Genomic DNA, 26,484 nt, shown 5'->3' on the forward strand with positions numbered 1-26,484 from the left:
GATGAAAAACTCTGAACTTCAGCTTATTCAGGCAGCTAGCAGGCAGGATCTCATGGGAGGGTGCTCTGAAGGGCAAAGGGCCACAGAGAGCTGGTCAGTCTTTGAGGCCAGCCTCCTGAAAGCACAAGGACAGTCCATCCTGAACTGCAGGAACATGGATGTGCGTAGCAGGTGGCCAGACTGGCTGAACAGGAAACTCCTAACTGAGTTCAAATGCAAAAAGAAACTGCATGGGGCTGGAAGTGGGGATGGGCTACGCAGTAGAAATAGAAGTATTGTGGATATGCAAGGATGGAGTTGGGTGTTACATTCTGTTACATGTTGCCCAGAGAGGCTGTGGAGTCCCCAGCTGTGAAAATTTAAAAAACTTGAATGCATAAGACCCTAAGTAACCTGACTGAACTTCGAAACTACACTTACTTTGAGCCGGAAGCTAAAGCAAATGGCCTCCTGAGGTCCTCTCCAACCTAAAGTACTCAATGACTATATTCTTCATAGAATCAAGAGTCATACAGGCCAACCTAGACCAGTTTGCTCAGGGCACTGTCCATCTGAGTTTTTTGCTATCTCTACAGAAAGGCTACTCACAATTTTAACTTAGACATATGAATTGAACCTAATTTAAACTTAATCCCTACTGTTTCATTTCTGGCAGTCTTTCTTTTCAAATTGTGTGAAATATATGTACCACTATGTGGGTTTCTTTCTTGGGGGGGATGTCAGTTTTCAAAGCAGAATCTGCATTGTCATGAGGATTTTAAAGCTTAAATCAATTAACAGCCTGACTTAATGTAGGCTAAAATTGTTTTTCTAAAGAAATACAGACCAGAGGCTACCTTTTAGTTGTTTCTTTCTATGTGTATAGACAGTTTATAAAAGTATAATGTGATATTTTGAAATGAGGGGTACTTCAGGACATTGTTAAAGATTGTCTCGTTTTGAACATTGGTAATTATAAAAAAAGAAGTTTACAAATATTTTCTGATACTCGGTCGTATCAGAGGAAAAAAAAACCCATGTCTTATCATAATGAAGGATACATGATAGGAGAGTAGCAGTGATTTTCTACAACATTCACTGCACTCTTTATTCAAAAAGTTATATAAATGGGTCTAAAAATATTTATAGTAGGGAAGTGGACTAGATGACTTCTTGATGACACTTCCTGTAAAATATTTCTGTAATTTCTTTGTCAGGATATCACATTATAACAGATGTGAGCCCAGGGTTAAGAAGTCTTTCTGCATAAGCCCATGCCTATTGAAATGCACTGAGGTATCTTTAGTTAGAACATCATATTTAGCTGAAAGACATCTAAAAAAGAAAGGCTAGGTGCAGAAATAAAGGTTTACATGTTCTTGTAGTGCAGCTGGACTGGTTTTGATGAGAATGCCATGGGTGGTTTTTTCCGCCTCTTTTCGAGTACACTTCCAGTAGAATGGCAAGGGTATTTATCCATTTCAGAAGGATCTCTTTTTCAACTTAAGTTTGTACCTTAAAAGGATACAAAATTAAAATAGGTGTTATCATTCAATTACATATAACCTCACTGTTTGAATTCATAAATACTGCAAATGGGAGTCTTGCTTAAAGAAAGGAGCAAAAATTAAATAAAGGGTTTGGGATTCAGCTGTAGAAAATAACCATAAGTATCCACACGTTTTTAGAGGCTTGAATCCCAGTGTTACAAGAGTGTGAATGTCGTTAGGGACTGGATGTAGTATTATTCTAGTGATAAATCTATTTTCTGCTTTTTGAAAAAGAATTTTCCACTAAGATTATGACTGCCAGCTTTCCTACACCATTAGCCTCAAATATTTTGGAGGCTCCCATCATCTTAATACAAGATGTAAAAGGGATGATTTGGCCCTGGGACCACGTATGCGCCAGTTACTACGACACTTCAGACAGCTGGTAGTCTGAAGATCACAATTTGAAAACCCTAATGTGAGCAAATAACCATGTTCTCCACTTAATCAATTTAACTAACCACACTGTAAAATTATACCGCAAGCCATTCATGATCCTTGAGACGAAACATGTTACTCTTCAAATAATGCTTTACAGTGAAATATTTATTCCTTCTAGGGAAAAAAAAAAATCACAGAAGTATCTTAATTTAACTGTGGTATCTGATCTTTCATATTTTTAACATATCTGCCTAGTAGAACTGATGATTGGGTAAATAGACATTCAGCCATATGCCTTTTAGACAAAAACTTTTAAAGTCACATTTTCTTCATTTGAAGTGGGTGATGGATAAAATGCATGAGGAAAGTCAGATTTTTCTGCCAACTACAGCATAGTGGAAATCTTCTTGCATAATGAAGTGTTAACTAAGTCATGCTTTTGCAGAATGATTTAAAGTGTGATTCCACCACCAAAAGACTGTAAAAAAAGCAGGGCTCCATGGTGTCTCAGTAATTTCAACACAAGATATGCTGAGTTTGCAAGGAAAAAAGGTGGGAATGTTTCATTTGGGAATTTTTCCCCTCCTAATTTCCAGTCCCCCAACCTCCTCCTTTGGGCTTTTTACATCTCATGCATCATTAGCTGGAATAAATTATCATCAGACTAAGTTGCATGATTAACTATAGCTGAGTTGGCAGTAGAGGGAGAGAGACGTTAACCTGCACCATAGGCAAATTTGGTAGGAAATAACCGATAAAGAAAATACTCAATCACCTCACTAGGGCACTTTTACAAAATAATCTTTTGTAGAAGAATCAGAGCTTTAAGAAAAGCATAATAATGAGATAAAACAACCTTGTATAAAAAGATGCATGGTATCCCAGTTTCAGGAAAACTCACTACAGTCAGAAAATTACCAGGTTTATGGATAAATTTCAGACTGTTATATAAAACACTGGGGGTGGGGAATCAGAGAATTGAAAAACACACAGATAAATAAAATCTTGATAATCAATTATTTGCTTAGCAAAAAAAAAAAATGTAGAGAGAATAGATGTGCAAATAGTTTACACAGAAATGTCCTAAAACAGGTAAATCTGAATAATCCACTGAAGTGTAATCTAAAAGGGCAGAAGATTATAGAGTGCAGGCACTATCTGTCCCCCCCCACTCTGTTTAATTTGCAGAAGTAAAAAATTAAGAGGCAGCATGTAACATCTGGTCTCTATTCCCTACAGAGACCAGATTTAATTGTACTTATATAGAGAGACCATGATTTTTGTCTAAACAGCTTTCTGCTCTTTAAAAACCTCCAACTATAGTACTCTTAGTATCTTGGCTCTGCCTGTGCAGAATCTCTCCAATCCACCCTTCAAAGCAGCAGCACTAGCAGAAGGAAATGAACGGTGATTTTCTGGGAGGAGGGCAGATATGGCCCATTGGCACCTCCTTTCCCTGCCCATTCCCCACTGCTGGGGCAGGGGGAGAGCCACAGCAAAAGGCTGTGACTACAGCAAGTAAGACAAGAGGTGAGAGGGGCTGGATGTGCAGTGTGCTACCCTGTTATTATGAATGCTGGGAAGTGATCTATGCTAGCAGTAGCTTTTTCTTTGTAATTTATGTGTTATGCCATGATGTTTTGCTACAGTGGGATTCAAACTATTCAAAGTATTTTTAATTAACGAGGATCCACAAAGGAAGAAAACTGTATTTGTACAAGGAAATAGGACAACACAGAGGTTCTCATGTGAGCCAGGGTTCTAAGGAAAATATTGTCAATGAGGCATAAGGCTGCCTGCATCTGGACTTACACTGTGGTGTAAATACTTAGAGCTAGCTATACAATGTAAATTTGAAGCAAAATCAAAAGCAGAACATTAAATAGGCTATAGCGGTGCTATGAAAAAGCATATACCCACCAAGAATGAACATTGCCTGGCAAAGCATTCAGACCCTGATTTATTCTGCCTAATTTACACCTGAACTGTTGACTAATGTTACTCCAAATGAAATTTAGGTTTGATTAATCTATTCCTTAATATCTGCTTGTTGTAGGCAAAAGTATAGAGTTATACAGAACAAACCTAAATAGTTTTCCTAAATTAGAGGGTTTTATGTATAAAGTTAACGTAAATGAATTTGCCGGGGAAGCAGGCCAGCAGGCTGTAGCACGCTGTGCAGAGATACGGAGTTGGTTTTGCTTTTTTGCTCTGCAAGTTATTTCTGTAGATTTACCTTGTCTATAAGATTTGCTAAACTGGAAGTGCAAAAAAAGCCGTAGGAGTTATCTGAGAAGGGGAGAGGGGAATTTGAAACAAAGAGCTTGTGTTCTACTTTGCTTGTAAGGTAGAAGCAAAGGGAAATTTGGGGATAGTGTGTATTATGTATGCGTTATGAAAACTAAAACAAAAGGGAAGATTGCTTTTTTACATCTAGAAAGAATAATTTTCCTGATTTAGATACTAAGTAAATGCTAGTAATTCCTTCCTCAAGTACATAAATAAGTCATATAAGAATACTTATTTTGTTGTGCAGTATATTCATAAATATTAGATAGAAAAAAAATCTCACTTAAAGAAAGCAACAAAAGCTAGCGAGGCCTCTTGAGTTTTGCTTTTATTAAAATAAATCAGTAGTCTTGCTTGGATTCTTAAAAATAATTTATGTCCAGAAGTTAAACATGTTTGAATACATTCACTGCATAGATCTTCCAAAGAAAAAAAGGTCCAACACTACAGTCAGATTTTTGGAGAAAGCCTCTTGGTTTTATTCTGGTGGGTTAAAAAGTGTATGTTAAATAAAGCATGGTTTCTGTTGATTACTTGATAATGGTTTGTACAGTCTGTGTATAAAAAATTGCAGGTTTCTGTCAAAGAGTCTGTTTTAGTAGGAACTGCTAGTTTTCACTGGTGGTTTCAAAAAAAAAAAAGGTACCACAAGGGTAAGTTTCTTAGGAACACTTTAAAAAAATATCTTTGACACATGTAGCAAGAAGAAAGTGTTATTAAAAGGATGATCATTTAAATAGAATTAATAGAAATCCATTTTGTTTAGACTGGAAACCTGAAAGAACAAGACTGAACAAGACCCTCATGCCGCTTTTTTTAAAAAACAGTCATACCCTGAAGTGCTGACTGAGCTGTATGCTGTTAGCTCTTCTTGACTTTAAAGGTGCCCTTCACTTTGTCTGCGCTGTGTGACAAGAATAGTGACTTCTCCTTTCTTCTAACCTGTAGAAAGATCCTTCAGACTGATTTGATTTAGGGACCCTAAGAACAGGCAAGTTTCTGATACTTAAATTGTCCTTATCTTATGTAACAATTAGTAGAAAAGGGTACTACAGAACCCTTTCTGAGGAAACTGATTGCAAAGGCCAGTAATGTTGGGTGGTAGAGATAAAATCTCAAAACGGTTAAGCAGTTTCATGGGAAATGGAGAAAGCTAGCAAAGGAGACAGGAAATGTTGCTTCCTCTATGTTTCCAAAGATTTACAGGGAGCTACATAAAACGTCCTGGCTTCTTAATTATGAAACCACATTTACTCCCAGGTGGGGGTTCCAACCCCTTATAAGGAGGCAAATATTCCCTTTACCCACAAAGCGTTCCCACTACAAATAGAGATGCTAGACCTTCATAATTAAAGTGAGAACTTCTTTCCACATATCTTTCAAACCCAGTTCTACTACGGACAGACATGTCTTTCATAACCAGTTCTGGCCATAGGAAATTATTTCATTTTACAAGGTGGATATAAAAACCATGTTGCACAGCTCACCTCCTCTTCCTCTGTCTTCTGCCAGTTGCCAGGCATCTCCCTTGTGCACCAGTCTGATGGGACAGTGGACAGGAATACCTCTGCTTCTTTTACAGTCTCTGGTGAAGTCACCTTGCTTGGGGTGGTAGCAAAGTCTAATGATCCTTCCCCTCTGCTCAGCGCTGGTGAGACCACACCTGAAGAACTGTGGCTCAGCTTTGGCCAGCAGCAGGTCCCTCTTGTAACCGGCTGGAACTGGCTCCGTCCACCATGGGGACAGCTCCTGGTGTCTTCTCACAGAAGCCACCCCTGCAGCACCGCCACTACCAAAACCTTAACACACAAACCCAATACAGAAACACAGAAAGAAAATTTAAAAAGCGACAGGCAAAAAGAAATAGCAGGAGGAATTCATCAATGATCTGGACGAGGGGATCAAGGGCACCCTCAGTAAGTTTACAGATGACACCAAGTTGGGAGGCAGGGTTGATCTGCTTGAGGGTAGGAAGGCTCTACAGAGAGATCTGGACAGGCTGGATCGATGGGCCGAGGCCAATTGTATGAGGTTCAACAAGGCCAAGTGCCGGGTCCTGCACTTGGGTCACAACAACCCCATGCAGCGCTACAGGCTTGGGGAAGAGTGGCTGGAAAGCTGCCCGGCAGAGAAAGACCTGGGGGTGCTGGTTGACAGCTGGCTGAATATGAGCCAGCAGTGTGCCCAGGTGGCCAAGAAGGCCAACAGCATCCTGGCCTGTATCAGAAATAGTGTGGCCAGCAGGAGCAGGGAAGTGATCGTCCCCCCGTACTCATCACTGGTGAGGCCGCACCTCGAGTACTGTGTTCAGTTTTGGGCCCCTCACTACAAGAAAGACATTGAGGTGCTGGAGCATGTCCAAATCTATTAGGTTTGTGTGGCAAGGTTTTGGTAGTGGGGGGATTACAGGGGTGGCTTCTGTAAGAAGCTGCTAGAAGCTTCCCCTGTGTCAGATAGAACCAATGCCAGCCGGCTCCAAGACAGACCCACCACTGGCCAAGGCCAAGACCATCAGTGATGGTGGTAGCGCCTGTGTGATAACATATTTAAGAAGGGAAAAAAAAGTTGCTGTGGCACAGAAACTGCAGCCAGAGAGAGGAGTGAGAACGTGTAAGAGAAACAGCCCTGCAGACCCCCAGGTCAGTGAAGAAGGAGGGGGAGGAGGTGCTCCAGGCGCCGGAGCAGAGATTCCCCTGCAGCCCGTGGGGAAGACCATGGTGAGGCAGGCTGTCCCCCTGCAGCCCATGGAGGTCCACGGTGGAGCAGATATCCACCTGCAGCCCGTGGAGGACCCCACGCTGAAGCAGGTAGGTGTCTGAAGGAGGCTGTGACCCCATGGGAAGCCTGCACTGGAGCAGGCTCATGGCAGGACCTGTGGACCCATGGAGAGAGGAGCCCACGGTGGAGTAGGTTTGCTGGCAGGACTTGTGACCCCATGGGGGACCCACGCTGGAGCAGTCTGTTCCTGAAGGACTGCACCCCGTGGAAGGGCCCCATGCTAGAGCAGTTTGTGAAGGACTGTCTCCCATGGGAGGGACCCCACGCTGGAGCAGGAGAAGATTGTGAGGAGTCCTCCCCCTGAGGAGGAAGGAGCGGCAGAGACACGGTGTGGGGACCTGACCCCAACCCCCATTCCTCATCCCCCTGCGCTGCTGGGAGGGGATAGGTAGAGAATTTGGGAGTGAAGTTGTGCCTGGGAAGAAGGGAGGGGCAGGGGGGGAAGGTGTTTTAAGATTTAGTTTTACTTCTCATTGCCCTACTCTGGTTTGATTGGCAATAAATTAAATTTTCCCCAGGTCGAGTCTGTTTTGCCTGTGATGGTAATTGCTGAGTCATCTCTCCCTGTCCTTGTCTTGACCTATGAGCCTTTCGTTATATTTTCTCTCCCCTGTCCAGCTGAGGGGGGGAGTGATAGAGCGGCTGCATGGTGCTTAGTTGCTGGCTGGGGTTAAACCAGGGCAGCAAAGCTGGTGAGGGGCCTGGAGCACAAGTCTTATGAGGAGTGGCTGAGGGAGCTGGGGTTGTTTAGCCTGGAGAAAAGGAGGCTGAGGGGAGACCTTATTGCTCTCTACAACTACCTGAGAGGAGGCTGTAGCGAGGTGGGTGCTGGTCTCTTGTATCAAGTAACTAGTGATAGGATGAGAGGAAACGGCCTCAAGTTGCGCCAGGAGAGGTTTAGGGTAGCTGTTAGGAAAAATTTCTTCACCGAGAGGGTTGTCAAGCACTGGAACAAGCTGCCCAGGGAAGTGGTTGAGTCACCATCCCTAAAGGTATTTAAAAGACATGTAGATGTGGCACTTAGGGACATGGTTTAGTGGTGGACTTGGCAGTACTAGGTTAACAGTTGGACTTGATGACCTTAAGGGTCTTTTCCAACCTAAACGATTCTGTGATTCTATGAATCGGGACACGGGACAGGGAGCTCCACAGGAGACAGCGATGACAAATTCACTGCCGCAGGGCCGCCTTTCGGCCACCAGGCGGCGCCGGCAGCAGCGCGCACCCGGCGGGCGGCGCTTGCCCGGAGGCGGCACCGGCGCTGCCGTTCCGCGCTCTGCAGGCCGAGCGACGGCAGCGAGCAGCCGCCGACACCGCGACCGTGGGGCGGCGGCGGCGTTTCCTTACCGGGAGGCAGCAACGAGGGCGGCGGCGTCGCCTCGCAGGCACCGCAGCACCGCATCGCCGTTACCGGCGGACGGCGACGTGGAGCACGGCTGTGCCTCCACGCATGCGCACCATCCCTCCTGCAATACCGCGTTTCCGTCGCCAGACGGCAGCAGTGAGCGAGAAGGGCGAGACATCGCGCATGCGTGGCACCAGACAACGCCCACCCACCCCCACCCCACCCCCCCAATATGGCGTTTCGGTGACCAGGCGGCAACGGGGGCGACGGTGCGCGCCACTGCGCATGCGCTCTGGGGCGGGGGGGGGGCAGCGGGAAGCCCGCAGAAAACCACGCGAAACCGGCAACAAAACCACACCGGGAGCCGCGGCGGTAGCCAAGACTACGCCTCGCCGCACGCGTCCGAGACCAGCACGGCCACCCGGCAGCCAGGTGCCGGAAAACCGCCCCTGCCGGCATGCCCCGGCAGCCAGCACGGCCGCCCGGAGCCCCGCGCCCCAGGACTACAGCTCCCGGCATGCCGCGGGACGCAGCCCTGCCTGCTTTCTGACCCTGCTGGGACACCGTTGTCGTTCCCCGCCGCCCGCCTCGGGGCTTTCCCGCGGCCCCAGCGGTCGATCGCGCGGCCCAGCTACCGGACCCAGAGCCCCACCCCCCGCCCCCGCCGGTCATCCCGGCCCCGCCCCCCTTCTCCCTCGGTGCAACCGCAGCCCCGGCGCCGCTGGGCCCGGGGATCAGCACCGGTCGGGGCCCGGCCGTCACTGACAGCTGCGAGAGCGGGGCGTCTCCGTGTTGCACTGCTGACCTTCGCACCGCTGCTCCCCGTGGGAAGGAGAGTATCAGAAACCGGCCGTTAACAGGAAGAATTTAACCTGCAACAGCCTCTAGAAGGTCCTGCACTAACCTTGTTGCGGAAGTGCGTTACTGACGAGAACTGACGCGTGGAACTGGTTCCAGCACCCCACCGCAGGACATTAAATGTCAGTTGATGCTATTTCATTCACCTCCTTGGGGCAGGAAAAACTTCCGGGACCCCAGGGCCAAGACAAGAGGCAAAAAGAATGAAGTGCAGGTTTCACGGTGGTCGCATAGGTCAAGAACGCTACAGGTAGCTTTGCTGGGCAGCACTAAGGGAAATAAATACAGCCTGCTTTTCGTCCTGCATTAACAGGTTACTGAGAAAGCTTGCTTTGCTGTACTAGGGAGGCACTGCAGAAAAGCAGTGTCTCAGCCATTTCCTTTTCCTTCAGAATACCCAAGCAAGGCAGACAAGTGTTACAGCACTAAAGGCAGTTCTTACATGGTAATTACTCTGAGATACTTAACTTACTATTATGGTCTTCGTCCCTTTCCCACCTAAGGCATTGAAAAATTCCTGTTTCTACTAGAGTATCATCAAGCACTTCTTTATAAACTGCTCCTTGGTACAGAAGCACACCACAACACTGCAGGAGCGCTGCAGTGTTGTTTCTGTCCTGTTACTTTACTCGCTGTGGAGTTTTGTTCTCCACCTTTCTTCCATAAAGCGGGCAGCACAAGATGTGCCATCCAAACAACTTTTTGGGGCTTACCTCAGCTTTCTCTTGCCTTCGTGAGCCAGCTGTGTTGGGATACGAACCCTACATGTGCCTCCAATAGACCAGAAAGCCTGCACGCAGAGGTCACCGTGCAGCAGCTGACCTTCAAATAGCTTCTTTCCAGGTGACACAGCATCTTGCACTCACCTGTCCTTAGACCGATACTTACTAGTACCGGGTGCGATACAGGGATCTGTGCTTCTGGGTCAAACATACACCTCCAGGGGTTGGCACAGTATTCCAGCCTCCTCACACCTGTGAGGATGGCTTTGGGCCTGCAGTCCAGAAAAGGAAACCTTTTTCAACCTAATCCGTAAAAAAAAAAGACAGAAAATAACTACAGGTGGTAGGTACCAGTATTACTTGATATTCTTAAAATAAACATGGCTGGTAGATGTGTATTAATGACCCCTAACAGTCTATCTCAGCACATCTGTATGGAGTGAAATGCCTCATTCCTTCAGGCCAGAAAATGTTTTTAGTCTCAAAATGAAGACCTAGCCCAGTCCACCCATATGGAGATGTTCATCTGGAGGCATGATGGTGTTGGCTTTCTTGTGGACTGTTTTCTCCAGAATAAGTGTGATCCAGTCAGCAATGACCAGCCGGCATGCAACCTTCCCCTTTCTCAGCAGGTCTGTTTCATGACTATGTGCCATCAGCCTACAGCAGTCTCGGAGGCTCTATCAGGGAAGCTCCAGGCTGCTGGCCTGCGAGTCCAGAGCCCGTGTGGTCCAGAAATGCCTAAGCAGTCAACCCCACTTCATAGGCTGCTTGACTGATGTTTATTTGGCCAGCCGGGCTTTGTAATGCCGAAAGGCCTGCTTGACTCAACATCAGCGTGCCACTTCCCAGCACAGTAGTTTGCATCTCTAGCCAGAAATCAGTACTTTTCTCCATGGGGCATGGCACAGCACTAAGCTTTTCATTTGGCTTAACACAGGACATGCAACCTCACGCTGAAAACACAGCAAGACATACAGACCAGGAGTAAGTTTCCTACCTAGGAGGCATAAGGGCTAATAGCATGGCGAGTGCTGAGAGTGCTGTTTTTCCTCCTTCATTACTGAGCTGCAGTTCAACTGAAGCCACTGTTGGACTAGGAAACAGGCTCCCTCTTCAGCTATCCATGGGTGGTTCAACGTGGACTCAAAAAGCCTGCATGATACAGGCCACAGGTTTGACCTATTTGCCCCCTGTAGTGAGTCGATTAATTTCCACCCAAATAAAATGTCTCTTCGAAAAAGGCATCCAATTTCTCTGTGAAGAGGGAGAGAAAAGCTGGCATGTGTCTGTAATTTTGTGAAACAAAAAACAAGTGAGAAGCTTGGGAGTGTGTAACACAATGCACCATCTCAGCACGCACAGGTAACATACCTGCTCCTTCCCAACCTATCTGCCAGAGAGATTTTAGTATGAAAAGCTCATTATTGCTATGATTAGCAGTACTTAGGGTTTGTTACAGGAATCATGGAATCTGTGACTTTTTAAACATTTGGGATTTTTATAGAGTGCCAAAAAATGGTAGTTTACTACCAAAGCCAGGATTTTATTTCAAATCTTTTGGCAGAAATCATTGTCAGCTGGGGTTTTTGCATGCATGTTCCATGAAAATGCAAAAATTCCAAGTGATCACCTAGTGGTGTTAGCTTTTTTTTAAAAAAAAAAAAAAAAGAGTCCACGCTATTAGAGTAGGAAATGAAAGGGCCGGCCTATGAGCTAGATGATAGTTTTACCTCTGTAACATTTTTTAATGAGTTTGAGTAATTCCTTCTTTAAGACATGGAGCAGAAATACCACAAGTTACAGACTTTCCCCTCATGTGGTTTTGCAGCAGGCAACTATGCTGAGGAGAAATTGTGGTCTGACTCCCCTTGGGGAGGACTTGCACCACCTCCAGCTGCTCTGAAGGAGAACAATACTGGACTTCTACGAAGTCAAACGTTTACATCAAACTATCCCAGAGAAGAATCTTGGTTTCAAGCACTGGACAAGTAATCATCTTCTATGAAAATCCAAACCCAAAGGCAAATGACTCCCTGACTGGACTGGCACTTATCCAGGGAGTGGTCCAAGGCTCTGGTGCCACCAAAAAGCACTGCTGCTGAACATCGGGGATGTTTCTGCTGCACCTGAAAAGCAGCAGGAGCAGGTCAATGCACAATACTGCTTCTCCCCAGGTTTGCAAAACTGATCACAAAATGAATCTCAGTTCAGTGAAGCAGCATCCAGCAGTGTCAGCGAATGCTGGATATCTTACCTTTGCACAGGAAACCCAAGGAAGTAAAAACATGTTTGAGTGCCACAAAAAAATCAACTCACACAGGGAAGAGTGAGCAGGCAGTCTTTGACTCCCTTGGGTCTGTATGCTGCTGTTTGAGGGATCCCTTCTGGACTTGGCTCGCCAAGTTTTCAGCAAGCCTTGAGCCAACCTCGAGTGTTCTGCTACCTGACTTGGTCTGTCTGTCCCTGTAGGACAGGCTTGAGCACATCCCAGGACAGGTTGTGTGAAGCGGCCCGCCCACTGTATTTGGGTGCCCCATTGGACAGGAATACCTCTGCTTCTTACAGTTTCTGGTGAAGCCACCTTGCCTGGGGCAGTAGCAAAGTCTAATGATTGCCCTTACCCAGATGGAGACCTGAAGCACAGGTTTTGCTGAGGCAGAGTTGTCTGAGAATGGGGTACCCAGGGAAGCCAGATACCAGAACTACTGCTGCCTGTGGGCAGCACTACTCCAGCACCGCCCTGGGGGTATTCCTCAGAGACCAAACTGGAGCAGGGAATTTAAAAATGGGTTTTCCAACTGTTGGCTCCTGTGGCACTGTATAGCCTCCTTATGAACACTGCTGGTGGGGGGAAACCACAGCCCTGTCGAGGCACAGGACACAACAGCAGAGGTCTTGTATGTCACCCATGGGCTGCAGAGAGTCTCAGCAGGACTTGGCCGGTACTTGTGCTTTGTGCTGTTTTCTTCGTGGAGTTTGCGTTCACAGAGTCTTTTCAATAAAAAGAAAATACCTTCTAGTACAAATCCGTGCAATAGAAATTGCAGTGCAACTTATTTAACTGACATGCAGGTCATGTTACATGATTTATTTCTGTACTAGATTCCAAGGTTATATTTAATGTGCCCTTTGGATTCTTCCTGGGAACGAGGAAGGCAGATGAGCTGACACACGTCTTAGAAGAAATGCTGTTTTCAGAGCTGGTCTCAATGACTAGCAGCAAGACACAAAAGTAATTTTGTCAGTAACGCATTTACAAAAATACTGTGTTTCCAGTAGAGCAGGCAATGACTCCCCCGTACAGACACGGGAACAAGGGAGGATAGCTCTGTGGGGAGACAGATTGTTGGCCATGTGATGATTCAGGGAAAAGGTATTAGAATAACTTTGCAGCCCATCTGCCATCTCACCCCCAGTTTTTGCTATTGCCCAAGATGTGTATGGGCTGCAAATACTCAGATACCCCTTAGTCTGTCCTTTGAGTGGTTTTTGCTTTCTTTCTTGTCAAGGCACTTTTGTCTTCAAACAGTCTTCCCAGAAAGTACTTCCCATAAACTGCGGTTTTGATTGCAGCACAATTAAAGAGGTGGTTGGCAAGCTGGTGTTGTCCAAAGGTGTGAAGTGGGTGGCTGTAGCACTGTTTTGCCCTCAGACTGCAGGTAAACCCATCAGTCTCATTTTGGTGAAGTGCCAAGGACCAGCCTTCAGACTAGCCAGGGAGCACTTGCTGAATGGGTAGGGAGGCATGCAATGAAAAGCTGACTCAATGCCACAGTGGTAACTGCATTTGTAATTCTATGCCTGGTTCTATGAAAGGCCCCAATTCTTGAGAAGAAAGTGCAAGGAGGTCCCCTAACCACAATGTCCTAACTAAACCTACTCTCCTTTAGCACCCTGCAAGTAAAAGCAAATGGGTAAGTTACCTGAAAATCTCCACAGCAGCCTAGTCATTCCAGATAAACACCTGCACAGCACAACAGACAGGTTTTCTTAGTGTCAGGCAATTAAATCTCTATTGAGGTATAAATCAAAACACCAGCTTACAAATCATCATCATAAAACGTTGCTGGAGGTTATGTTTCCCTGTTTCTTTTCTACAGTTTACTAACATTGGATCTTGGTGGAATATGCTCTCTGAGATTTGTCAGAGAGTAAGTCAGAAATTGAATTCAGGTATATGGATGAGTCTTAAAATCTTGAAAATCATATTGTGAACATTTGTTGAAGCTGCTTGTGCTTTCATTGGTTGGATATTATATTCACTTGAATCCATTTCATATTATTATGTGGATGTATGCACAGACATAAAGCTATCAGATGTGTTACAGCTACTCATTGTGTTTGCCTTTGAAGTGTCTGAAGGTCTGTCCTGTCAGCTGGATTGTCCACCTGTGACTGATAGCCCTCCTTCCCTGATTTATATGTGTTGGGAAAGTACCCAGCAAGGAGCTGGGCCATCTGCAAACAGGTGTCTTGTCTTGATTTCTTACTGTCATAGACTGAGGTCTGTGAAATTCAACTTTGCTGCACTACAGAATTACTTAAGTGCATTACCTTGCCCTTTGAGACAAACAAATTAAATTTGCTGCAGATGAGGTATATTGTGTTGTACTGGGCACTCTGCCTTTTCTTTATTCCATCCTTACAACATGAAAGCATTCATTGAAAGAAGATGGAATCATACTGTCTGCATTAAGTGATGTTTTACTGTGCAGGTCATGCTGGAGTCCTGTTAATTTCCATCTCTCTTATGTTGTTTCTAGTCAGATGTTTTAGAAATGCCAGTAATAAATAAGGATAATATTTTGTATGGCTTTGTCATGTATTTTGAATGTCGTTTGTGCAAAGGTCAAGCGTTCCTATGTGGTCAACAAGTGATAAGCAACATTTAATAACGTGCCATTTAAAATGAGTTAGTTAAAAGGCGGTCTAAAAGTGCTGCTTTTCTAAAGGCTCACACATTAATACACTGAATTCAGAAACAGGTACGTTGTGACTGCTGTGGTAAGTGGAGGCCTCAGACAGCGCAGAGGCCAAGCAAAAAGAGACAAGAGGCGCCTGTGGAGAAGAGAAGGTACAAATCTTGCAGAAACAGCAGGCAACTCAACTTACCTTGAATAGGGTATTAATGGTGACCCTAACAGCTGGTCTTCTGGTCTTGGCTCCCCTGAAATGAAGACCCAGGGTCCATGTCTCCTGTGTGCTTGGAGTACTGGTTATCAGCCCCTGCTGAGATGTCTTGGGGAACAGGAGGGTCTCCTTCTCAGCTGCCCAGTGTCTGCTTAGGGACACTGCAGCATGCAGAAAGGATCCTCTGCTCCGGCTCTGCAGTTTCAGCCCAGACCTAAAGCAGCATATTGGAAAAGATGCACTCTAGCATCTCATTCACTGTTCACACTGTGATTTAGGATTGACAGCTGTTAAGAGAGAAGCAGCAGCATGTGTACATGTTTCTGTTTGTTGCAAGGGCATTTAAAACAGACCTTGTAAATCCTCAAACAACGGTGGTGATGGCAGCGTGCAACCGCAACGCACTCTGCTATGCGTAAGAGGGAACTCTGTCCAACCATAGCTGGAGCATGATGAACGCAGGCAGGAAGGAAATGGGGCCGGAGGGGGGGAGATTTAATAAAAGTTAAATGTACTTTCATGGAGCATCTTGGCTGGTTCTGTTCTACAGTAAAAACTTTACTGGTGTCAGTAAGAAAATTTGCATTGGTTTCACTGCTATGAGACACCCCCTCCACCAAAAAAAAAAGTTCGGGAAAAAAACAGGAGGTACTGAGTGTCATTAATTCCCCATGGAAGTACATTGTTGAAGAAGCATCATGGCTTGTGGACTCAAGCGCTCAGTAAAAGCACTATACTTACAGTTGAGCAAGATACACTGGAGGTGCCTGACAGTACTGTGTTTCACTAAACAATGGTTGCACTTCCATGCACATCCTGCACCTCTCCAAGATCTTACCTGAATGTAGGCTGACCCATGCATGCATTTTCTTATTTGTGGCACCAAGTATAAACATGTTTTTGCTTATTTCAATACATGGATCAAGCCATATTGGAAAAACAGTTGTTTCATGGTGGTGTAGAAAAAGAGGAGATCTTAAATACAGGCTGGGGGGCAACCTGAAACGCCAAATGAGCGAAAGAACATAATCACACGCAGATGCAACTGCACAAAATGACTCACCTGGAAGGCAGAGACAGAACAGGCCAAACAGCTCACAAGGGTCTCCAGGAGCAAAGACCCAAGGTGCATGGAGTTAGGACTTGTGAGAACCCGCAAGGGAACACTTCTGTTTACCCAGCTGTTCCCAGTCGATTGAATAACCTCTGGCGTTTCGTTATTCACCCAAGACTACATCTGGGCCAGGCTTGCCCAGATTTAGAATACAATAGGTGACAGACTGAATCAGGATTAGCATTCCCTTAGCTAGATGCAAAAACCAGGTAAGCTCGGCCACCTCTTGTCACAGTAGAGCCAAGAATTAAGGAGCCATTCTTCATTTTTGTTTTCATCAATATTTACTGTCATATGTGCAACTCTTTTCAAAACTGGCTTCTGAATTACCCTCCACTTGGTCTTGAAAATATTCAAATAATATTCCTAAATATCATGCTAGATAGTTAATCCTGCTCAAGTGAATAGATGCAAGCAGAGTAAGCACAGTCTGACATTTAACAGTGTAAGCATGGCACCTCCACTCCTTGAACAAAGCTAAATGCAGATATTCTCTCCCTCTCCCTGTATTGTGTTGCCCTGAAAACTAGACAGACCTTTTCCTTCAAATGTTGACAATATAATTTGTTTCTTTGTGCTGAAGAGATTACATGAAAAGGCAGAAGCAGGATTAATTTACTGCTGAGGTAAGGGGATGGAGTCCTGTTGATTTCAGCTGAGCTGTGTGCTCTCTTGCATCAGTGGAGGATTTGAACCTGAAGCTGAAGATGCATTTTTGAAGATGAAACTGATCTTCTGAAAATGGGGAAATGCTTCCATAGAAAAGTAACTAACTGCATGGGGCTTGATGACTTGGACTTGCCATCAGCAAATCCTTCCAGCTTCAAAACATTTTCAGGGATTTTTTTGCCCATAAACAATCATTATTACTTACTACCACAATTACCGTAACACCTTGAAGACTTGGAAGACCATTGTCTTCGGCACTGCACAGAAGGCCAGTCGGAATAAATCCCAAGCTAATGCCTGCTCACTGCCATCCATCAGGATGACAGCAGCTCCTTTTTGTAAGTTTTTTCCATGTGACACTATGCCTTTCTAACAGGAAAGGGTTGTCTGTCTGGCTGCAGCTGGAGAAGGCTGGGACAGTTTTGTGTTAGTGGGCACCAGGGAAGGATCAGCACAAATGGTGCTCCAGGCAGCTCTGGTGGGTTGACCCTGGCTGGATGCCAGGTGCCCACAATTTACACACAATCCACCCCTAGTCCCTTCACCACAATTACAACAACATAAATTCCCCACAATCACTCTGCTCTTCACTCTCTAGCTGCGTTCATTCCACGTTTTGCCTGTTACCTCTCCCAATTACTATCCTTATCTCGAATTCCTCATGCTCCACACTGGGTGCCAAAAAGGACCGTGGTGGGTTGACAATGGTTGGATGCCAGGTGCCCACCAAAGCTACTCTATCATTCCCCTCAACTGGCCCAGGGAGAGAAAATATAACAAAAGGCTCATGGGTCAAGATAAGAACAGTTTAATAAAGCAAAAGCAAAGGTTGCACACAAAAGCAAAGGAAAACAAAAGATTTTATTCCCTACTTGCCATCAGCAGGTGATGTCTGGCCACTTCCCAGGAAACAGGGCTTCAATACGCATAGCAGTTGCTCCAGAAGACAAACATAAATAACGAATGCCCCCCAGCAGCGCAGGGGGACAGGGAATGGGGGTTGCAGTTAGTTCATCACATGCTGTTTCTGCTGCTCCTTCCTCCTCAGCAGGAGGACTCCTCACAATCTTCCCCTGCTCCAGCGTGGGATGCCTCCCACGGGAGACAGTCCTCCACAAACTTTTCCAATGTGAGTCCTTCCCACAGGCTGCTGTTCTTCACAAACTGTTCCAGCGTGGGTCCCCCATGGGGTCACAAGTCCTGCCAGCAAACCTGCTCCACCGTGGGCTCCTCTCTCCATGGGTCCACAGGTCCTGCCATGAGCCTGCTCCAGCACAGGCTTCCCATGGGGTCACAGCCTCCTTCGGGCATCCACCTGCTCCGGTGTGGGGTCCTCCACGGGCTGCAGGTGGATATCTGCTCCACTGTGGACCTCCATGGGCTGCTGGGGCACAGCCTGCCTCACCATGGTCTTCCCCACGGGCTGCAGGGGAATCTCTGCTCCGGCACCTGGAGCACCTCCTCCCCCTCCTCCTTCACTGACCTGGGGGTCTGCAGGGCTGTTTCTCTCACATATTCTCACTCCTCTCTCCAGCTGCAGTTTCTGTTGCACGGGGTGGGGGGGGTCCCCCTTCTTAAATATGTTGTCACAGAGGCACTACCACCGTCACTGATGGGCTTGGCCTTGGCCAGCGGTGGGTCTGTCTTGGAGCCGGCTGGCATTGGCTCTGTCAGACACAGCGGAAGCTTCTAGCAGCTTCTCACAGAAGCCACCCCTGTAGCCCCCCCACTACCAAAACGTTGCCATGCAAACCCAGTACAGCCGTACACATTAGGCAGGGCACTCCTGTAATCCTCCTCATTCTTGAAGGAAACCAACAGTGGCAAGAAAGGTGCCCTCACATTTCCACAAAGCTTCACATTAGCTATGCACAACGCTGACAATATAGGGAGTTACATGTGATGCAGTAACGAGCTGGCTGCTCAGCCTTACACTGCTCGTTGACCTATACCCTCCTCGACAGCTAGCCCAGGAGCTAGTCCAGCCTTTGCTGAACTCATCACAACTGCTCCTGTGATCACCCTTACAATGCTCCCACTGACACTGAGAAGCCTTCTTGCCCCCGCTTTGCAGATGAGAAGTGATGATAAAGCCATGACTATGAAGCAAAGCGAGGACTCAGCCACAGGCTTGGGTCATCTCACTGAAAAAGCTTTAAGTTGATGCTTCACACCTCTGATATCCTAGAGAAAGAGCTTGTTATTGCAACTGAACTGACAAAATAACCAGTTTCTGCATCTTACCTCAACCAGTAAAAAGTGCAATTCCCCATAGTCTCTCAGCAGTAGACTCAGTTGTGGTTGTTCTCAGCATCCTTACTTCATGTGCATCTAGCTGTTTGTCCCTACCATCCACCTTGTCCCCCAGGGATAATAATCTGATTCATGCACTAAACTGATCTGAGTTGTAAAATAACAAAAAATGGCAGAAGATGTCAGCAGCAGAGAGTCTGCAAGTCCAGAATTGCAGCAACTACGCTGCACCCCAGATTCCCACTAATTGTAACAGGCCCATACAGAAGGTAGATGGCAACGCAGGCAAAGATCACACTTTGAATGCAGCGGTATGTTGCTTACACATGGTACTTCTACATGATGCTCTCATGCCAAAAACAAACAAAAGATTACACACTGCTGAAGCTTTCATTCAGTGCTGGATGTGATTTTGAACACATCCATCTTCCTGTGGACCCAATGCAGTCCACGCTAAGTCAGCATGAGGATTCTCAGAAGTTTCCGTATGCTTTGGGTCAGACCCTATAAGCTGACAGGTTCACTTGTAAACACAAGATTTCATGGAATCGTCTATATTACAAAATGATGCTACAGGATTTCATTTTGCATGCGGGCCCTGTGCTTTTTGGTTTTTTACAAACACACATTTTAACTTGAGTATTGCCTCAGTTTTTGTCTTACAGAAGAGGCATGGATTTATAACACTGAATGCCTATTATCCTATTATTCTTATTTGCTCTTAGAAAGTAGTAGTAACCCTTTCCATAATAGCAGGCAGTGGTTGTATTAACAACAACTAAGCAAAGAGGAGTACACCATTAACAGGAAATAAAAACTGCTATTAAGTACAATAATGCCATAGACTGGGTAACACATGAGCTGACTTCTGCACGATTTCTACCTTCAGAAATTTCTGCTGATTTCTGCCTTCAAAACCACAAATACAAAGTAGCAACCACTGTCAAAAAGCACTCTCTTTTTCTGTGTAAGTTCTATAAAAGCCTTTCTCCTGAGAGTTACAGAAAGAAAAGCATGGCCAAGCAAGAAGATATTTCTACAGAGCAGACTTACCTAAAGAAACACAAGTATCAGAATACTCTTAAAGGATGCTTGCCAGGGATTACCTCAGTTTACCAGCCTATTTTCCAAGTCACCCAAAAAAGGCCACCACAGCCCAGCACTGAAGGTCAGCAGGCTATTTCAGACCAACAGTGCCGTGACTGTCAGAGACATGGGCACTGGCAGTCCCTCTTTTTCCCTCTTGAATACTTGCTCCAATTTTAACTCAGGCACAGAAGCCAGAGAAGCTGCCTGTCTCTCAAGGCAACACCCTGCTTAATTCATTTAGGAGTCTATTGGTAGGACTTGGCACTTCCCACCGCACACAGAAACCCAGACCTCCTGGGTGCCAGGATAGAGTGAAAGAACTCGCCGTATTCAGCACTGTACGCACTGAGGGCACAGCAGGCAGTTTTCACGTGCTACTCTAGGTCTGCCTCTGTGCCTCTGAACCATTTTAGAGAGAAGCCTCACATAGAGGCTTTGCAGCAACCAAATCCCAAGATAACAAAGGCATAAAGTGAGAAGGCATCAGGAGAAAATGACCCTTACTCCTTCTTATTGTATGGCTGCAGGAACAAGCTCTGACCTTCCAGCCAGAAACAGAGAAGTCTGCCCCCAGAGACCCCAGCACTGCTGGGGCATCTGATCAGGATCTCACAGGGCTGATGACAAATACCAGGTGAATGCCCTCCATTAGGATCACCGTTAAACACATTTCCCCTGAGCAGTACTTTAAGATTCTCAGGTCAGTTCTGCTAAAGCTGCCTTAAACCCCAGATGTCCACAGCAAGTAGGGAAGGCAACCCAAATCAGAATAAATAAATAACTGTAAAGCTTTGGAGGAGAGCAGAAGAGGTGCTTCTTTATATTAATGACACCTCCCCAGTTCCCCACCATTAACCCTGCTAATGGCTTTACATTCCTGTTGATCATAAACACTGAATATGGGATCGAAGGATAAATTATCTGATGCCCCAGACACTTGAGATAAAAGACCAAAACAAAGAATATGAGCTGTGCTCAGTTAAGAGCTGTGCTTGATACCTCTTTAAAAGGGAATCGCAAGTCACTAGTATTTTCTTGGGGCAGGGGGCGGAGGGGTAGATGAATGAGAAATAAAAAACCCCATTCCTCACAATTGCTGGATGAAAGAGCAGCCAATAGTGAGCAGGGCCAGCTCCTCCACCCATCGGGGCACCTATGCTAGCTCACCACCAAGAGGTGTGTCCTTGCATGTCTGGAAAAAAGTCTGGCAGGCAGCAAGCTTCCCTCTATGCTCCCCTGGCTGTTGGACAGCAAGGAACTGCGCATTACCTGGCAGTGTATTAAACAAGTGTCTTTAATATTGCAAAGCTGATCTGAACACAGCGTGATACTTAATAGCATGGGTTGATCTCTAATGAAGAGTGGTTGCTACAGAAACCACTTAAAAGCCTGCTTTAAAATATTTGCCACATACTCAAAAGCCAGAATAATTTCCTGCTGTCACATTATAACAGCTCTTCAAAGGTCATTAGGAATATTCTTTAATCATTAAGATAGAAATATGCTTGTGGTTCCTCTCAGCAGACAGATGACTGAATTCTGATCTGGGATATTATCTTTGTAAAACTGAAGTCACATCACTGAAACAAAATCAGCTGTGCTACTGCGCAGCCATTCCAGAGATCAGATTTTTCAGCTACGTATTTCTAATACAAAGTTACCATGTCTGACACCCTAATGTTTTGAAGTAGCACAACTTCTAACTTACAATATTTCACAATGGTTCAAGTTCAAGGACAAATTCAATTTGCACAGCTAAAATGCTGTAAATGGAGAATGTCAAAGGCACAATGTGGAGGCCTAGGAACATTCTCTTCTAACTCACTTTCTCCTGCATTTAAGAGGACAGATTCTTCACCAGGGCCACAAAAAGCTCAGGAAAAACCTTTTTTCTGTTCCCAGATAAACTGCCTGAATACTCAAAAAGCCATTTAAAGTTTCAGGATAAACAAAACTACCTTTTTTTTTATTTTCAGAAAACATGGTATATTGGGTCTGGCTGGGATGTAGTTAACTTTCCCCATAGTAGCCCTCATGGTGCTGTGCTTTGTATTTGTAGCTAAAGCAGTGTTGAAAACACACCAGTGTTTTGGCTACTGCTGAGCAGTGCTGGCACTGCTCACTGAGGAGGGGAAGTGATAGAGCAACTTGGTAGGTACCTGGTGGCCAACCAAGATTAACCCACCACACCTGGGATCACTAAGTACAGAAACCTGACTTTTGTTTTAATGACTACAGCTAATCCTCTAGGCATGCTTTTGATCTGACTGTCCCAGAAAGTGTACAGTGTTTAGATACAGGAGTTTATTTTCCATCTTTACTGGGACAGAAGCAAGCCATGTCATCTGAATTGAGAGGAGTCCTGTGGCAACAGATGTGCAGCTGACTCCTGTCTTTCCTATGAAGGAGAACTGGTTTAGAGTGAGCAGTTTGATCTGGGTGCTCCTGTGAATCTGCTCAAGTTGCACCATAACCGTCCTGTTTGAGAATGCCTTCTGTCTCTGTGTAAGTCATGGGTCCCAGATGAGACAGAAACTTGTTGAGTAAGGTAACAAGAGGAAACGAGACTATCATATCCTAAAGTCTAAGCACACAAGGGAAGTCACATCACCCATAAAAATATAGAGGATGAGTTTGTGAATTAGGCATTGCACATCATTTGAACAGTGCCAAAAATAATACGGTTTCACCTTTCTGTTTCTTGTTTCTACTCAGAACGCTTATTAGCTTTCTTAGTCATGTTTCAATGTTAACACTATTATTATTTATGCAAGGGCAATACCTGGAAGGAGTGCCAAAAAGCGCATTTCCCTGGAAGAAGGAAGCTGCTTTTCACCCACACCCCGAGGACTGTGTGCAGTCCTTGTCAGCAAGGAGAAGCATGGCTGCTCCACCAGGGCAGGCAAGCTGGGGATAAGGGTGGTGGTGAGGCAGGCAGGGACCTCACTGACAGCCTCATGGCACCCAAACAAGGAGATCCAGGCCAGCTGGTGACAGCAACAGGGGTCAGCCACGGTCCAAGGACCACCAAGCCTGACCATAGAGACAAGACAGGTCTGAGGTCAAGCCAGGAAGTTACATTAGCCAGGGAAGCCCAGGATCAGTGAGGTACATGGCCAGACACAGGCATGCCTACAGCATAGTTCAGGCAAGGGCCTGAGCTTAAATTTGGTTCCCGAGCCAAGGGACAGAGATCTTCGATAAGATTTCCCGCAGCTCCTTTCCCAGCACCAAGCCGTGCCGTGCCAGGGCTGGCCATGAGCGCAGGCAGCCAAACGCCCATGGCAGGGGTAGAGCCTGTGGAGCTTCTCAGTGCATTTAGGGTCTGAGAGCAGCCATGCATGCCTTTCCCACATTAGCTCACCTGATTTTGAAGGGCTGCCTTTGAAAAGTGCCATGAAAAATGATAGCTGTTGCCAATTATTTGAAGGTCAGTGTTAAGTGGATGGCTACTTCCCTTCACCACACCCATGGGATCTTTTCTGGTCTCTTCTGATCTGCTAGCAAACTTAGAGAGTACAGAGAGATAATTAGCTAGTAGTGTACCATAGGGAACAAATCTTCACTTATGAGGATAGAAAGCATGGTGAAAAAGTAAGTTTTTCCACTTGTAATGTCAGGCATTGCAGAGCACGTCGTGCTGGTGAGAAAAGCAGGGTGTTCAGAACAAGTTTGCTCTGTGTTTCTAGCTTGATCTGAGATCTAATACATGGAGATTACAATGGACATTTCTTTTCCACCCACCGAAGAATCACAGCTGCTGCGTGTCCAGTTACAACGCCGGGCAGGACAGCATGCTAGCACACTGGCAGCCCATCTCTCCCTGCCCCGGGTAGTTTGGTTTGTTTTCCAGTCACATGAGGCAGTCAATTAAGGTTTTAGAATCCAAAGGTAGAAGCATGCAGGAAAGAACAATGAGTAAAAAAGGGAAAATAAGTAGCAGGAGAGAAATAATGAGAAAAAAAAATATGCAAATTGTGAAGGAAAAGGAGAACAAAATAAAGCAGAATGGGTGGCAGGAGAGGGAAAGGTCAGGAACATGATGGAGAAGCAAAACCAGAGGCAGTGAGACAGAAAAGAGCAAGAAAAATAATCTTGCAGGAGCCGAAATTCCTTGTTAGGGGAGCTGGAATCTAGAAAATTTAACTCATCCTTTAGGGAAAAAAAATGCAAGGGGAAAGTCCAAATTAACTGTTTGCAGTCAAAAACAAATGTTTCATAGTACAAGTACTTGCCCTTCCTGTTTGTGAATTTTTTTGCCACCTGTCTTCCGAGTGCGGTCAGAGGCCCCTCAAAGTACCAAGTGCTGCACCATGGCCTATCCCCCCTGCCCTGCTCCCCCACCTATTCCCCTGTGGATCCTTGCTGTTGTGCCCTGGCCTCGTCTTCAAGCCTGCTGCCTTCTCACAAAGCTCGTCTTACGCCTGCTGCCTTTTTTCTCCTGCCACCTCGAATTCCTGCTGTGGCCTCTTCAGCTGCCTTGCACTTACTTTCCAAAACCCTGTAAATATAAGAGCAGTTCCACTGCACATAAAGGCTCAGCATGAAACATTTATAATTTCCGTGCTGGCCTTCACTGCAAACTATCAAGGGCAGAAATTGCCTCTCAGCACTTGTGCCTAATAGCATAGAGGTTCCTGATACTTCTGGGAAGCCCCTGCTGGTACTTCTCGGTAAACAGCAATACCTGGTTTACAGGGTAACGTGCTGTTTTCATTCTCAATAAATCACTGGGCTAGTTTGGATACAATTCTGTATGGATCACTCCTGCTCAGGAGAACTGCCGCTCTTTACCTCATGCCAGGGGAGCTGGTTTCCACGGAGCATTGTTTTTCCTTTGTCTCACTGAGGACAAACAGGAACCAGGGAACAACCTGCAGTGACAGATGACAGCATTGCTATCCCCAGAAGACTCACAGGGTCAAATTCCATTCTAAATGCTGAGTGGGACACCACACATCTGGAAACCAGAACAATCTGGTAGGTGTTACCATGCTTACCTACCTAACCCCTTCTCCTACAAGTAGACCCGTCCAGTGAGAGCTCTGAGGGGTTTTCTTGGTGCTTTTCTGGCCAGAAGCCGATGGATTTTGCAGTCAAGGCACATTGTGCTGTGGGCACTAGGACTGCTTAGCTGTCCCCTACTGAATACAAAAGGGAGACAGCTGACATCAAGCTTTGCTCAGAACACAGTAAAGATGACATTGCAGTGGATGATAAATATTAATGGCAGGTTTGACAGATTAAGGATGCTACCTAATAACAGCACTAGATATGGATACATAGGTCCAAGTTTTTAAGAATCTGTACTCACAGTCAGGAGACCGAAGAACTTGGTTTCCTGAAATATTGGTGCCTTTGTAAAGTCCCTAGTTGGGAAACTGACATCATCAGTCTGTAAACCTACAGGTCCAGTATCCCATTTTACAGGGCTTTTTATAAGGTAACGTCAATCACAAAGAAAAGTTAGAGGAAATAATGCTCTTGAAATTTAAACAAACAAACCCCCCAAACTTCCTTACCTCACAAATATCTGGGATAAACTTGACAGTGAGCTCTTTAATCTCCTATGGAAACTACATCGGCTCGCACTTTTCAGGTTTCTGTTTTCAAGTACTCTTGTCTCTAGTGGACAGCAGGAGGTCAATGGGAAGGTGTGTTTCAAAGGCTTTTGTAATTAATCTGATTTGCCAAATTGCGTCAAAGGTCAAAGACTGTGTCAGTAGCACAGCGCCACGCAAATGATCTCTTTAAACTGCCATTTGGACACGGGTCAAACAAGAAGGAGGCGGCAGGGTTTTTTTCATAGAAACAGCCGCCTCGGAGCAGCACGCTCAACTGTATGTTAAATCTATGGCCGTATTTTTCCTGAACAACATAAACACTTTTTTCTAAGGCCCTCTTGAGAAGCCCACGGGCCGTAGCTGCAGACACCGCCTGCCTGTCCTTGCAGTCGGCCTTGCCACCTGGCCGGCACTGGCTTCGCGGGGCGAGGAAGGCGGCGAAGAGCGAACGGGGGGGGCTGTGCAGGGACACCGCCGGGACAGCGCCGCGAGCCCGACGCCTTCGCCTCGGCCACGGCCATACCGGTCTCCGTCTCCGTCTCCCTCCTCCTCCTCCTCCTCCTCCGGTCCCTCGCCCCTGCGAGGGGGAGGAGGGAGACAAGAGCCGCCTCCGCTGGAAAGGCGTGGCGCGGCGAGAAGGCAGGCGCGGGGCCGCCACAGCACCCCCGGCAACAGCCGCCTCAGGGCCTCGCTCTCCCCGCCGGCTGCCGGCCTCCCCTGCCGCGCCCGGCGGCGCCGCCCCGCCGGGTCCCTGGCGGCT

The 26,484-nt window shown here is 46.1% G+C and overlaps 2 long non-coding RNA genes across 2 annotated transcripts; both read right to left on the bottom strand.

Annotated features, from left to right (window-relative positions):
* Positions 1–1,058: 1,058 nt before the first annotated feature.
* On the bottom strand, positions 1,059–7,987 carry LOC128134525 (uncharacterized). The gene is made up of 2 exons (XR_008232771.1): positions 5,033–7,987; positions 1,059–1,494 (listed from the first exon to the last, which is right to left on the bottom strand). It is a non-coding gene; the product is annotated as an uncharacterized LOC128134525 (long non-coding RNA).
* Positions 7,988–9,475: 1,488 nt separating this feature from the next.
* LOC128134520 (uncharacterized) lies at positions 9,476–26,414 on the bottom strand. Its single transcript, XR_008232770.1, has 6 exons — positions 25,683–26,414; positions 25,165–25,304; positions 23,525–25,034; positions 15,018–15,249; positions 10,903–11,159; positions 9,476–10,205 (listed from the first exon to the last, which is right to left on the bottom strand). It is a non-coding gene; the product is annotated as an uncharacterized LOC128134520 (long non-coding RNA).
* Positions 26,415–26,484: the final 70 nt, after the last annotated feature.

The sequence above is a fragment of the Harpia harpyja genome, chromosome 2 (assembly GCF_026419915.1).
Source record: "Harpia harpyja isolate bHarHar1 chromosome 2, bHarHar1 primary haplotype, whole genome shotgun sequence".
Taxonomy (NCBI): Eukaryota; Metazoa; Chordata; class Aves; order Accipitriformes; family Accipitridae; genus Harpia; species Harpia harpyja.